Source organism: Thalassophryne amazonica, chromosome 5 (assembly GCF_902500255.1).
Source record: "Thalassophryne amazonica chromosome 5, fThaAma1.1, whole genome shotgun sequence".
NCBI lineage: Eukaryota > Metazoa > Chordata > Actinopteri > Batrachoidiformes > Batrachoididae > Thalassophryne > Thalassophryne amazonica.
The window spans coordinates 104,931,602-104,944,874 of NC_047107.1; the positions used below are offsets into that span (position 1 = coordinate 104,931,602).

Sequence of the window (13,273 nt, forward strand, 5' to 3'; positions counted from 1 at the left end):
TTTGCTGCAACTCACCGAGCACGCCTCCTGCAGATGCCTGTGCACCCTGCTCTTCCATTGGCTGTCCAACAGATGGATGACGCCCCTCGGGATCCATGACGCTGGCCGAGATATCCTGTTGTGAAAGTGTAGTGACACGGACCCACAACAGGGGGCGCAAATGAATGGTCAATAGATGAGCCAAAAAGTAACAATTTAATGTTGTGAAGGTGCACAACGAATACACAGACAATCTCAGAATCTGCTAACAGTCAATCCACAAAGGTGACGTGTGGGCAGGCTCGAGGATAGAAGACGTCTGTCCTGAGAAGAGCCGGAACCACACGATTTCCGCCGCCACCGAACCTGGTGAATACTGGAGCCGCCAAGTCCCGAATTCCCAGGTGATCACCGTCCCCGACTGTCGGATCTGGTACTGCTGGCGAAGAACAAAGACAGTCAAGTGTGGGTGTGTGTACACCCCGTAACAATAACGGTGGGAATGCCACCTCCACCTCTAACACACACTCGTGCAGCGTCTGTTTAACCACGTATCTGACGGACGTAGGACGAAACAGTCGCGACCCACGCCGGTCCTCTGGTTGACAGCTGCAAAACAATAGCTCTTAGAATCAATTAATACAGGCAGAGACAGTTACCTCCATAGAAGTACGATATCTCAGCAACGAGGTGGAGATGACGTCTGGTCTTTATGGAGTGAGATGCTGTAGAGTAGATGGGTGACAGCTGTCAAGAGATAATGAGTGACAGCTGTCACCCCCGGCTGTGTCCGTGGCGGCAGCGCCCTCTCGTGCCTGAAGCCCGCACTTCAGGCAGGGCGCCCTCTGGTGGTGGGCCAGCAGTACCTCCTCTTCTGGCGGCCCACACAACAGATCCACCTTGGATTTGCTGTGGTGACCCCAAGTGCAAACAAGGGAGCAGCCGAAGGGACTTACTAGTAAGATGTCCTAGCTTTATGGAGGGCTTTTTTATAGAGCAACAGACTCTTTTTCCAGGCTAAGTGAAGATCTTCTAAATTAGTGAGACGCCATTTCCTCTCCAACTTATGGATTATCTGCTTTAAGCTGCGAGTTTGTGAGTATGCAATGGAGTCAGGCACTTCTGATTTAAGGCTCTCTTTTTCAGAGGAGCAACAGCATCCAAAGTTGTGCTCAATGAGGATGTAAAACTATTGACAAGATAATCTATCTCACTCACAGAGTTTAGGTAGCTACTCTGCACTGTGTTGGTATATGGCATTGGAGAACATAGCAAAGAAGGAATCACATCCTTAAACCTAGTTACAGCGCTTTCCGAAAGACTTCTACTGTAATGAAACTTATTCCCCACTGCTGGGTAGTCCATTAAAGTAAATGTAAATGTTATTAAGAAATGATCAGACAGAAGGGGGTTTTCAGGGAACACTGTTGTCTTCAATTTCCATACCATAAGTCAGAACAAGATCTAAAGTATGGTTAAAGTGGTGAGTGGACTCATTTACATTTTGAGCGAAGCCAATTGAGTCTAGTAATAGATTAAGTGCAGTGTTGAGGCTGTCATTCTCAGCATCTATGTGGATGTTAAAATCGCACACTATAATTATCTTATGTGAGCTAAGCACTAAGTCAGACAAAAGGTCTGAAAATTCACAGAGAAACTCACAGTAACTACCAGCTGGACGATAGATAACAAATAAAACTGTTTTTTGGGACTTCCAATTTGGATGGACAAGACTAAGAGTCAAGCTTTCAAATGAATTAAAGCTCTGTCTGGGTTTTTGATTAATTAATAAGCTGGAGTGGAAGATTGCTGCTAATCCTCCCCCTCGACCCGTGCTACGAGCATTCTGACAGTTAGTGTGACTTGGGGGTGTTGACTCATTTAAACTAACATATTCATCCTGCTGTAACCTGGTTTCTGTAAGGCAGAATAAATCAATATGTTGATCAATTATTATATCATTTACTAACAGGGACTTAGAAGAGAGAGACCTAATGTTTAATAAACCACATTTAACTGTGTTAGTCTGTGGTGCAGCTGAAGGTGCTATATTATTTTTTCTTTTTGAATTTTTATGCTTAAATAGATTTTTACTGGTTGTTGGTGGTCTGGGAGCAGGCACCGTCTCTACAGGGATGGGGTATTGGGGGGATGGCAGGGGGGGAGAAGCTGCAGAGAGGTGTGTAAGACTACAACTCTGCTTCCTGGTCCCAACCCTGGATAGTCACGGTTTGGAGGGTTTAATAAAATTGGCCAGATTTCTAGAAATGAGAGCTGCTCCATCCAAAGTGGGATGGATGCCGTCTCTCCTAACAAGACCAGGTTTTCCCCAGAAGCTTTGCCAATTATCTATGAAGCCCACCTCATTTTTTGGACACCACTCAGACAGCCAGCAATTCAAGGAGAACATGCGGCTAAACATGTCACTCCCGGTCTGATTGGGGAGGGGCCCAGAGAAAACTACAGAGTCCGACATTGTTTTTGCAAAGTTACACACCGATTCAATGTTAATTTTAGTGACCTCCGATTGGCGTAACCGGGTGTCATTACTGCCGACGTGAATTACAATCTTATCAAATTTATGCTTAGCCTTAGCCAGCAGTTTCAAATTTCCTTCAATGTCACCTGCTCTGGCCCCCAGAAGTTGATGAATGCTCAAAGAACACCTGTTTGGAATATTCCACAGGTGAACAGGTTAATTGGAAACAGGTGAGTGTCATGATTGGGTATAAAAGGAGCATCCCCAAAAGTCTCAGCCATTCACAAGCAAAGATGGGGCCAGGATCACCACTTTGTGAACAACTGCGTGAAAAAATAGTCCAGCAGTTTAAGAACAATGTTTCTCAACTTTTAATTGCAAGGAATTTAATGATTCCATCATCTACAGTCCATAATATAATCAGAAGATTCAGAGAATCTGTAGAACTTTCTACACGTAAGTGGCAAGGCCGAAAACAAACACTGAATGCCCGTGACCTGCCATCCCTCAGGTGGCACTGCAGCCAGCGCGGCGCGCCCGCCACAGGAAAAACACCTCCGTTGGAAGCCTTAAGGACAAGTTGGAACATGCCCTGCTGTTAAACAATTTCTCAGATACTCACTCAACTGAAAGCCACCAAAAGCCGCCTGGATTTTACAAATGGTTATCAACACGGAGGTGTTTTTCCTGTGGCGGGCGCGCTGAGCCAGCTGCGAGCCGACGCTCCAATCCGTCCGCACGTCTTTCATTAAAAAAAATCTCCTTTAACAGTGGAATGTCCGGATAAACTGCTGATTCCGACCTCTTCTGAAAGTTCTCTGTTCTCTCACGACATCCTGGGTCAACAGAGGCTTAAATTTGGAGGTTTTCAGCTTGAAACAGGATGACTATGTCACCTCGGAGCGCTGCGCGACGTCCCGCTCTGTGGGAAATCCTTACAGCGATAGAAACAATCCAAAATCTCTCATCAGCTGTTAAAATTTACACCGAAAACCAGCTGAATTTCTCGAATGATGTCCACTCAGATGTGCCTCACAGTTTTGGAAAAAATTTTGATCAAGCATAGCACCAGTCTCTCAGCAACTTCTCAGACAATGAAAATCCGACGAGGGGGCTGGACCACTCCTCCCACAAGGCGTGCTCACAGGCGAATGACGTCACCGACAGGCATGAAAAAACTCACGCATGCGCACGACGGTTCAAGCTTGGCTGATGTAATCACACGTGATTCAAATCCATATAGTTTTTTAAAAAATAAAACTGTCGGTTTCTTTTCTAATAGACCTTGTATCTTGTCTTTGTGGTGTATGCAATTGAATATAGATTGAAGAGAATTTCCAAATCATTGTATTCTGTTTTTATTTACATTTTTCACAACATCCCAACTTCATTGGAATTTGGGTTGTAAGTGCAATGCAAGCAATGTTAGATGGTTGTGCGTGTCAGTTGGAATTTGGTCGACACCTGACGCGAGAGGGTTCGATGAGCTCGCACAGCGCACACACTCTTTCAGGTGCTGGTGTGCGCAAATAGTTGTAGCAACAGGTGTACCAAGCATTAGAAGCAGCTATGATTCTACACGTTTTGATCAGTGATCCTCCAAAGAGACGGTATGAAGCAGTCTAATCTTGTTTAGTTGAATAAACTCACTTAGTTGAATAATTTTTTTGACATTAGGCATTGCAAAAGACGCTTAGTCAGCTAAAGTTTCGCATTACCCAATTAAAGTTTTTAGTCTGGTACAGAGGAGGATAATCTTATTTTATTTGAAAAAACGTCAGTGTCTTACCTCAAAAATAGCGGCAATCATGTACCAACACTTGATGGAACCCTCAACAGCAGCCCTACATTGCTCGTATTCCTTCAAAAGGAGAGCTTCCTCCGCTTTTGGCCTTGGTTGCAGCAGGGGATGACTGGCATGTTGTGTTTGTGACATTTCTCATGTCAGGCACCGGACATCACTGTTACGCTGAGCAGCACTGTGTGCACAAAAAAGGCTTGACAGAAGTGTAGAAGAAGAACTGCTAGGTTAAGAGCTAAGCATGTCGTTCTGCAGTTCCGCATGTGTCTGTAAATGTAAAAAAAAAAAAAACAGTTCACGAAACAAAGGAGGGATAGTTCATGATAATGACTGACCCGGAAGAAACAAAGTTGTCACACATTGGTGCCGTTTCTTAACAACGGTGCTTTCGAGGTTGTTATGCCGATAAAAGTCGTCAACTAAGGACAACTAATCTGCAAGTTTAGCCGTCGATGTGAAACGGTGACTAGACGGATAATGTTGGTCGACTAACCGTAGTTGACTAAGTAAGTTTAACATATTCAACTGCTTTATGAAATCGGGTCCAGGTACCAATGACATCCAGTCATTACCTTGAATTGAATAAAAGATTAATCCATTAATTAAGTATATTGTACTGAATCTGCGTCAACAGTAATCATGTTCATGAAGGAGTTAGTTCAGTTTAATTTCATTTCAGTTTATTTATACAGTGCCAAATTACAACATTAATCTTCCCATGGTGCTACACACAAGCAAGGTTTAAACCAAACCCAGCCCATGACCAAATTGGTGACAGTGATAAGGAAAGACTCCCAGAGGCATTTATTTATTTATTTTTTGATTATCAAAAGAAATCCCAAGCGGCCAGACTAATTCTAATGTACTTGTATGTTTTTGGAACTAAATTAAAAAAGTGAAGCACTGTGAATACTTTCTGGATGCACTGTAACTATATGTAACTGTGATTTATATCATCATTTAAAAAAAATAAAATAAAATATATATATATATATATATATATATATATATATATATATATATATATATATATATATATGTCAAAAGTATTGTTATATATATTACAAACCTAATAAATCTTTCATGTTAAAGCATAAGAAATGTAATTTATACAGTAGCATAGGTTATAAATGGTCATCATGGTAACTAGGAAAAACTACAAACAATACTGCAGAGAAATTATGTCTAACAGTAGGGTTTTAAATTGTTGCAATGGTAACCACGTAAATTACTGCTGAAATACTGCTGAGAAGCAGGCAAAGCATTTGAAAAAAAAATGTGTAGCTCATTAAAACCAACAAATTAGGACAAATGAAGGCTAATTGGATATATGCAGTGCGCCCAGAAAGTATTCACAGCACTTGACATTTTACAAATTTTGTTATGTTACAGGATTATTCCAAAATGGATAAAATTCATTTTTTTTCCTCAAAATACGACTCACAGTTTCCCATAACGACATTATGAAAAAGGTTTTCCCTTATCTTGTTTGTTTGTTTTTAGACTTGTGCAAAATTTAATAATAACTTTAAAAAACCAACTTAGAAATCACGACTACATAAGTCAATCAATCAATCAATTTTTTTATATAGCGCCAAATCACAACAAACAGTTGCCCCAAGGCGCTTTATATTGTAAGGTAAGGCCATACAATAATTATGTAAAACCCCAACGGTCAAAACGACCCCCTGTGAGCAAGCACTTGGCTACAGTGGGAAGGAAAAACTCCCTTTTAACAGGAAGAAACCTCCAGCAGAACCAGGCTCAAGGAGGGGCAGTCTTCTGCTGGGACTGGTTGGGGCTGAGGGAAAGAACCAGGAAAAAGACATGCTGTGGTACTCACATAAGTACTCACAACCTTTGCCATAAAGCTGAAAATTGAGCTCAGGTGCATCCTGTTTCCACTGATCATCCTTGAGATGCTTCTACAACTTGATTGGAGTCTACCTGGGGTAAATTCAGTTGATTGGACATGATTTGGAAAAACACACCTGTCTACATATAAGGTCCCACAGTTGACAGCATGTCAGAGCACAAACCAAGCATGAAGTCAAAGGAATTGTCTGTAGACCTCTGAGACAGGATTGTTTCAAGTCACAAATCTGGGGAATTGTACAGAAACATTTCTTCTTTTAAGGTCCCAATGAGTGCAGTGGTCTCCTTCATCTATAAATAGAAGGAGTTCAGATCCACCAGGACTCTTCCTAGAGCTGACCGCCCGTCTAAACTGAGCGACTGGGGGAGAAGGGCCTTAGTCAGGGAGGTCAGCATGAACCTGATGGACACTCTGTCAGAGCTCCAGCATTCCTCTATGGAGAGAGGAGAACCTTACAGAAGGACAACCACCTCTGCAGCAATCAACCAATCAGGCCTCTATGGTACAGTGGCCAGATGGAAGCCACTCTTTTCTTAAAAGGCACATGGCAGCCTGCCTGGAGTTTTCCAAAAGGCACCTGAAGGACTCTCAGACCATGAGAAACGAAATTCTCTGATTTGACGAGACAAAGATTTTTTTTTTCAATTTATTTAATTTTACACAGCGCCAAATCACATCAAAACTGCCTCAAGGTCCTTTACACAAGTAAACCTAGTCTAACCTTACCAACCCCTTGAGCAAGCACACAGGGGACAGTGGTAAGGGGAAACTCCCTCTGATGATATTGAGGAAGAAACCTCAAGCAGACCAGACTCAGAGGGGTGAACCACTGCTTAAGTCCATTCTAACAGTTACAAGGTTTTTACAAAGTTTTACAAAGCTAAAGAAACAGAAAACAGGAAATCAAAACAGCATCTGCTGTAGCAGCTTCAGGCATGGCATCTTATGGTTAGTCCAGCATCCTGTTGTCCACAGACTCCACTCCCATGCGTTGCCCTCCGCACCTCGGACAGAGAAAAAGAGCAGAATCAGTTGGTCGGAGAAACCACACCCAAGGCATAGGATTGAACTCTTTGGTGTGAATGCCACGCGTCATGTTTGGAGGAAACCAGACACCATCCCTACAGTTAAGCATGGTGGTGGCAGCATCATGCTGTGGGGATGTTTTTCAGCAGCAGGAACTGGGAGACTAGTCTGGATTGAGGGAAAGATGAATGCAGCAATGTACAGAGACATCCTGGATGAAAACCTGCTCCAGAGCACTCTTGATTTCAAACTGGGGTGATTTTTTTTTTTTTTTTTTTGTATTTCAGCAGGACAATGACCCTAAGCACACAGCCAAGATATGAAAGGAGTGGCTTCAGGACAACTCTGTGAATGTCCTTGAGTGGCCCAGCCAGAGCCCAGACCAGAATCCAATTGAATATCTCTGGAGAGATCTGAAAATGGCTGTGCACAGACACCCCCCATCCAACCTGATGGAGCTTGAGAGGTGGTGCAGAGAGGAATGGACAAAAGTGCACAAAGATAGGTGCACCAAGCTTGTGCCATCATATTCAATGAGACTTGAGGCCGTAATTGCTGCTGAAGGTGCATCAACAAAGTATTGGAAAATAAAGGGTGTGAATACTTATGTCCATGTGATTTCTTAGTTTTTTTTATTTTTAATAAATTTTCAATACTTTTTTTCATGTTGTCATTATGAGGTGTTGCAAGTAGACGTTTGAGGGAAAAGTGAATTTCATCCATTTTAGAGTAAGGCTGTAACATAACAAAATGTGGAAAAAGTGAAGCGCTGTGAAAACTTTCTCGATGCACTGTGAATGGTCATCATGGTAACCAGGAAAAACTGCAAACTATTATGCGGAAAAATAGGGTTTTAAATTGTTGCGAGGGTAACCAAGGAAAATACTCCTGAAATACTGGTAAGAAGCAAGCAAAGCATTTGAAAAAAAGTGTAGCTCATTAAAATCAACAGATTAGGGCAAATGAAGGCTAACTGGAGAGCTTGTGAGAAATATAATCAAAGTGTATGGTTTGTCACTGGCTTTCTTTGACCCATGATTGGTGAGTTCTGAAGAGACACTAACTGCATCCTAGTACTCATACCGCCTTAATATATAGTAGATAAAAAAGCAGTACATCACAGTCCATAGGCTATGCACTATGCATTTTACAGCTGTTGAACAGTACCTAGATGATCTACTACCTCCATCGTGTGCAAATGGACTACACTACATTATCCCATCATGCAGCTGAAGCCTAGTAACCAAAGAAGATGAATACCTTCCCTGGAAAATTCAAAGAAGTTAGCAGACATACATGAAAACTTTGGCATTGTGCAAACATGCATTTCTAAAGTTTCAGGAAACATTTTATGAATCTGCTAATGCACTATCGAAATTTTCATTGCATACGTGGGTATGCACATACGCATCATCCGTAAACATCCACGTCAAAGGACAGGTAAGATGGTACCAATCAATCAATCAATCAATTTTTTTATATAGCGCCAAATCACAACAAACAGTTGCCCCAAGGCGCTTTATATTGTAAGGCAAGGCCATACAATAATTATGTAAAACCCCAACGGTCAAAACGACCCCCTGTGAGCAAGCACTTGGCTACAGTGGGAAGGAAAAACTCCCTTTTAACAGGAAGAAACCTCCAGCAGAACCAGGCTCAGGGAGGGGCAGTCTTCTGCTGGGACTGGTTGGGGCTGAGGGAGAGAACCAGGAAAAAGACATGCTGTGGAGGGGAGCAGAGATCGATCACTAATGATTAAATGCAGAGTGGTGCATACAGAGCAAAAAGAGAAAGAAACAATGCATCATGGGAACCCCCCAGCAGTCTACGTCTATAGCAGCATAACTAAGGGATGGTTCAGGGTCACCTGATCCAGCCCTAACTATAAGCTTTAGCAAAAAGGAAAGTTTTAAGCCTAATCTTAAAAGTAGAGAGGGTGTCTGTCTCCCTGATCTGAATTGGGAGCTGGTTCCACAGGAGAGGAGCCTGAAAGCTGAAGGCTCTGCCTCCCATTCTACTCTTACAAACCCTAGGAACTACAAGTAAGCCTGCAGTCTGAGAGCGAAGCGCTCTATTGGGGTGATATGGTACTACGAGGTCCCTAAGATAAGATGGGACCTGATTATTCAAAACCTTATAAGTAAGAAGAAGAATTTTAAATTCTATTCTAGAATTAACAGGAAGCCAATGAAGAGAGGCCAATATGGGTGAGATATGCTCTCTCCTTCTAGTCCCCGTCAGTACTCTAGCTGCAGCATTTTGAATTAACTGAAGGCTTTTTAGGGAACTTTTAGGACAACCTGATAATAATGAATTACAATAGTCCAGCCTAGAGGAAATAAATGCATGAATTAGTTTTTCAGCATCACTCTGAGACAAGACCATTCTGATTTTAGAGATATTGCGTAAATGCAAAAAAGCAGTCCTACATATTTGTTTAATATGCGCTTTGAATGACATATCCTGATCAAAAATGACTCCAAGATTTCTCACAGTATTACTAGAGCTCAGGGTAATGCCATCCAGAGTAAGGATCTGGTTAGACACCATGTTTCTAAGATTTGTGGGGCCAAGTACAATAACTTCAGTTTTATCTGAGTTTAAAAGCAGGAAATTAGAGGTCATCCATGTCTTTATGTCTGTAAGACAATCCTGCAGTTTAGCTAATTGGTGTGTGTCCTCTGGCTTCATGGATAGTGTTTTGAAACAAGGTTCGGTCAGATCGGCACACAGAAATGATCACACAGACTGCATTTTGCTAGAACAAACAGGCGTATGTTTATTCCCCACAAAAGCAGTTACATCAAACACAAGTGGTTGCAGCGCATAAAATATCTCTTTCTCTCTTACCATGACGCCTTTAACTGTCCCTCCAACTGTTTTACCTGTTGTTCTAACTTCGTCACTTTTTGTGACTTAGCACATTCTGACGAACGGACTGTGTCTAAAGTTAAGACTCGCTCCTTCCAAGCTTCCGCATAAATCCACATCATCTCTAAAATACCTCCCAATGGAGCTTTCGTTTTAACCTCCACCCGCTTTAACATCTCACATAAAACCGATGGTGTCGCGGTGGGAAATGCTCCAGTCCACGGCCCAGGGCGTCCCCCGCGTCTCCGTAGAAGCTGGCATATTTCTTTAAAAGTAATCCCATCCCACCCCGGGACCACTTCTTCCTGTTGAGATGCCTCCTCCACATCTCCTTTCCCCCTTCTAAAACAAAACATTTCTGTGTGTAGTCTGAACGCACTTTATTCTGCCGACAACGCCAAAAATGTTTTGAAACAAGGTTCGGTCAGATCGGCACACAGAAATGATCACACAGACTGCATTTTGCTAGAACAAACAGGCGTATATTTATTCCCCACAAAAGCAGTTACATCAAACACAAGTGGTTGCAGCGCATAAAATATCTCTTTCTCTCTTACCGTGACGCCTTTAAGGTGGAGAGCCAACACCTTCGGCAGAGTGCGCTTGTCAACCGGCTGGGCGTTCGCACGTAACCCACAGCAGACTCTATCGGAGCATGGCTCTGCCCCCTCTTTTCTAGTGTGTGCGCGAAGGGAGGGTGAGTGGCCATCTCAAACTCCCTGGCGCACATAATTCCTTTAATCAACAGGCATCTGAAAGTTATTTCCTCTTGCAAAAACATAATGACCCCAGCTCTTCACTCCCAGTTCAGAATGACCCCAGCATGCTTCACTCCCAGTCGTTAGTGGCTACAAAAACAAATTCAGTGTAATAATAACAAGTACATCATTAGGGTTATTTTAAGACAGGGGCAAAACAACATAATCTTTTCTCCACACAGATAGATAAAGCTGGGTATCATCTGCGTAACAATGAAAATTTAAGCAATACCGTCTAATAATACTGCCTAAGGGAAGCATGTATAAAGTGAATAAAATTGGTCCTAGCACAGAACCTTGTGGAACTCCATAATTAACTTTAGTCTGTGAAGAAGATTCCCCATTTACATGAACAAATTGTAATCTATTAGACAAATATGATTCAAACCACCGCAGCGCAGTGTCTTTAATACCTATGGCATGCTCTAATCTCTGTAATAAAATTTTATGGTCAACAGTATCAAAAGCAGCACTGAGGTCTAACAGAACAAGCACAGAGATGAGTCCACTGTCCGAGGCCATAAGAAGATCATTTGTAACCTTCACTAATGCTGTTTCTGTACTATGATGAATTCTAAAACCTGACTGAAAGTCTTCAAATAGACCATTCCTCTGCAGATGATCAGTTAGCTGTTTTACAACTACCCTTTCAAGAATTTTTGAGAGAAAAGGAAGGTTGGAGATTGGCCTATAATTAGCTAAAATAGCTGGGTCAAGTGATGGCTTTTTAAGTAATGGTTTAATTACTGCCACCTTAAAAGCCTGTGGTACATAGCCAACTAACAAAGATAGATTGATCATATTTAAATTTACCAGCCAAGTACATCTGAATTGTGCTCCTGCTACTTATTTCTAGTACATACGACAGTGATGGTTGGGCAGTAGGTTCCTACCTGATGTTAGTCCATACTGAGATGGTGGGACTGGCTGTGTGCATCAGTGTCACAACATGGTCTGTTAGAACTGTTAGAACTGTCTGTGATGTGTGGCAGCATAAACCGGTCGAATGATGCGTCACCCATCGGATGGACATACGACCAACTAGCCATTTTAACATTCTTTTCATATGCCTTGTGCTTTCTCTGGGTCAAGACGATACCTTCATAGTGGGGTGTTAGTGAACACATAAGCACCATTTTCAAGTATGGGTGTCGCCAGAAGAGGGAAAAATCGCTTAACAACGTTCTTAAATGTTGCTGCTGCTGGAGCTTCTGGAACACAGAGCAGCAAAAGAGTCTTTGGACCTGACCCTGTCTCTTTGCATTACCTCTCCTTCTGACTGATTTTTAATCAGAGGTCCAATTCCAAACCTATCCCTCAAGGTATTCAACCTGAGGTACATTTCATTAACTTCTTTCATCTCGCCACTGCCATTCCATTTTTGCTGCACCATTCTTAAAGATGCACACTCAAGCGATAATCAGATCGTTCTATACTCGCCCGCAGGGGAGAAAATTTCACAGTGATCAAATATCTGCTTACAGGGCTAATGTCCACTCACCAAGAGCGGCTATGATGAGGGATATCCATGCAGTGCCTTGTACATTTATGTTTATTAATGAAAAATGTGTTTGCAACTTCTGTTTCCTGCAGTTTTCTGGAGAATTATATGAGGACTGTTACTCTGTATTATACATGATAATGCCATGCATGTTATCAATCAATCAATTTCAATCAATTTTATTTATATAGCGCCAAATCACAACAAACAGTTAAATACGTAAAAACCCCAACGGTCAAAAGGACCCCCTGTGAGCAAGCACTTGGCGACAGTGGGAAGGAAAAACTCCCTTTTAACAGGAAGAAACCTCCAGCAGAACCAGGCTCAGGGAGGGGCAGTCTTCTGCTGGGACTGGTTGGGGCTGAGGGAGAGAACCAGGAAAAAGATATGCTGTGGAGGGGAGCAGAGATCGATCACTAATGATTAAATGCAGAGTGGTGCATACAGAGCAAAAAGAGAAAGAAACACTCAGTGCATCATGGGAACCCCCCAGCAGTCTAAGTCTATAGCAGCATAACTAAGGGATGGTTCAGGGTCACCTGATCCAGCCCTAACTATAAGCTTTAGCAAAAAGGAAAGTTTTAAGCCTAATCTTAAAAGTAGAGAGGGAGTCCAGCCTAGAGGAAATAAATGCATGAATTAGTTTTGTATGTATTATGTTATAATACATGCACCGTCATACAGCATGTTGACTTTGTCTGTAGATGCACCCACGGCACCACATAACTGCTTTGGGCACTAGATGTGTTGTGTGGGCCGCCAGAAGAGGAGGTACTGCTGGCCCACCACCAGAGGGCGCCCTGCCTGAAGTGCGGGCTTCAGGCACGAGAGGGCGCTGCTGCCTCACAGGAACAGCCGAGGTGACAGCTGTCACTCATCAACTATGACAGCTGTCACCGATCATCTGCACTTCACCCCGGATAAAAGCAGGATGACACCTCCACCACGTCGCCGAGATATCGTTCTTCTACGGAGGTAACAC

At 42.6% G+C, this 13,273-nt stretch overlaps 1 protein-coding gene and 1 long non-coding RNA gene across 5 annotated transcripts in view; one reads left to right on the top strand and one right to left on the bottom strand.

Moving 5' to 3' along the window:
* unc5db (unc-5 netrin receptor Db) overlaps positions 1 to 13,273 on the top strand; it is a 751,148-nt gene that overhangs the window by 568,624 nt on the left and 169,251 nt on the right. The window lies entirely within an intron of this gene.
* On the bottom strand, positions 2,093 to 10,369 carry LOC117511068. Its single transcript, XR_004560875.1, has 3 exons — positions 10,060 to 10,369; positions 8,342 to 8,344; positions 2,093 to 2,104 (listed from the first exon to the last, which is right to left on the bottom strand). It is a non-coding gene; the product is annotated as an uncharacterized LOC117511068 (long non-coding RNA).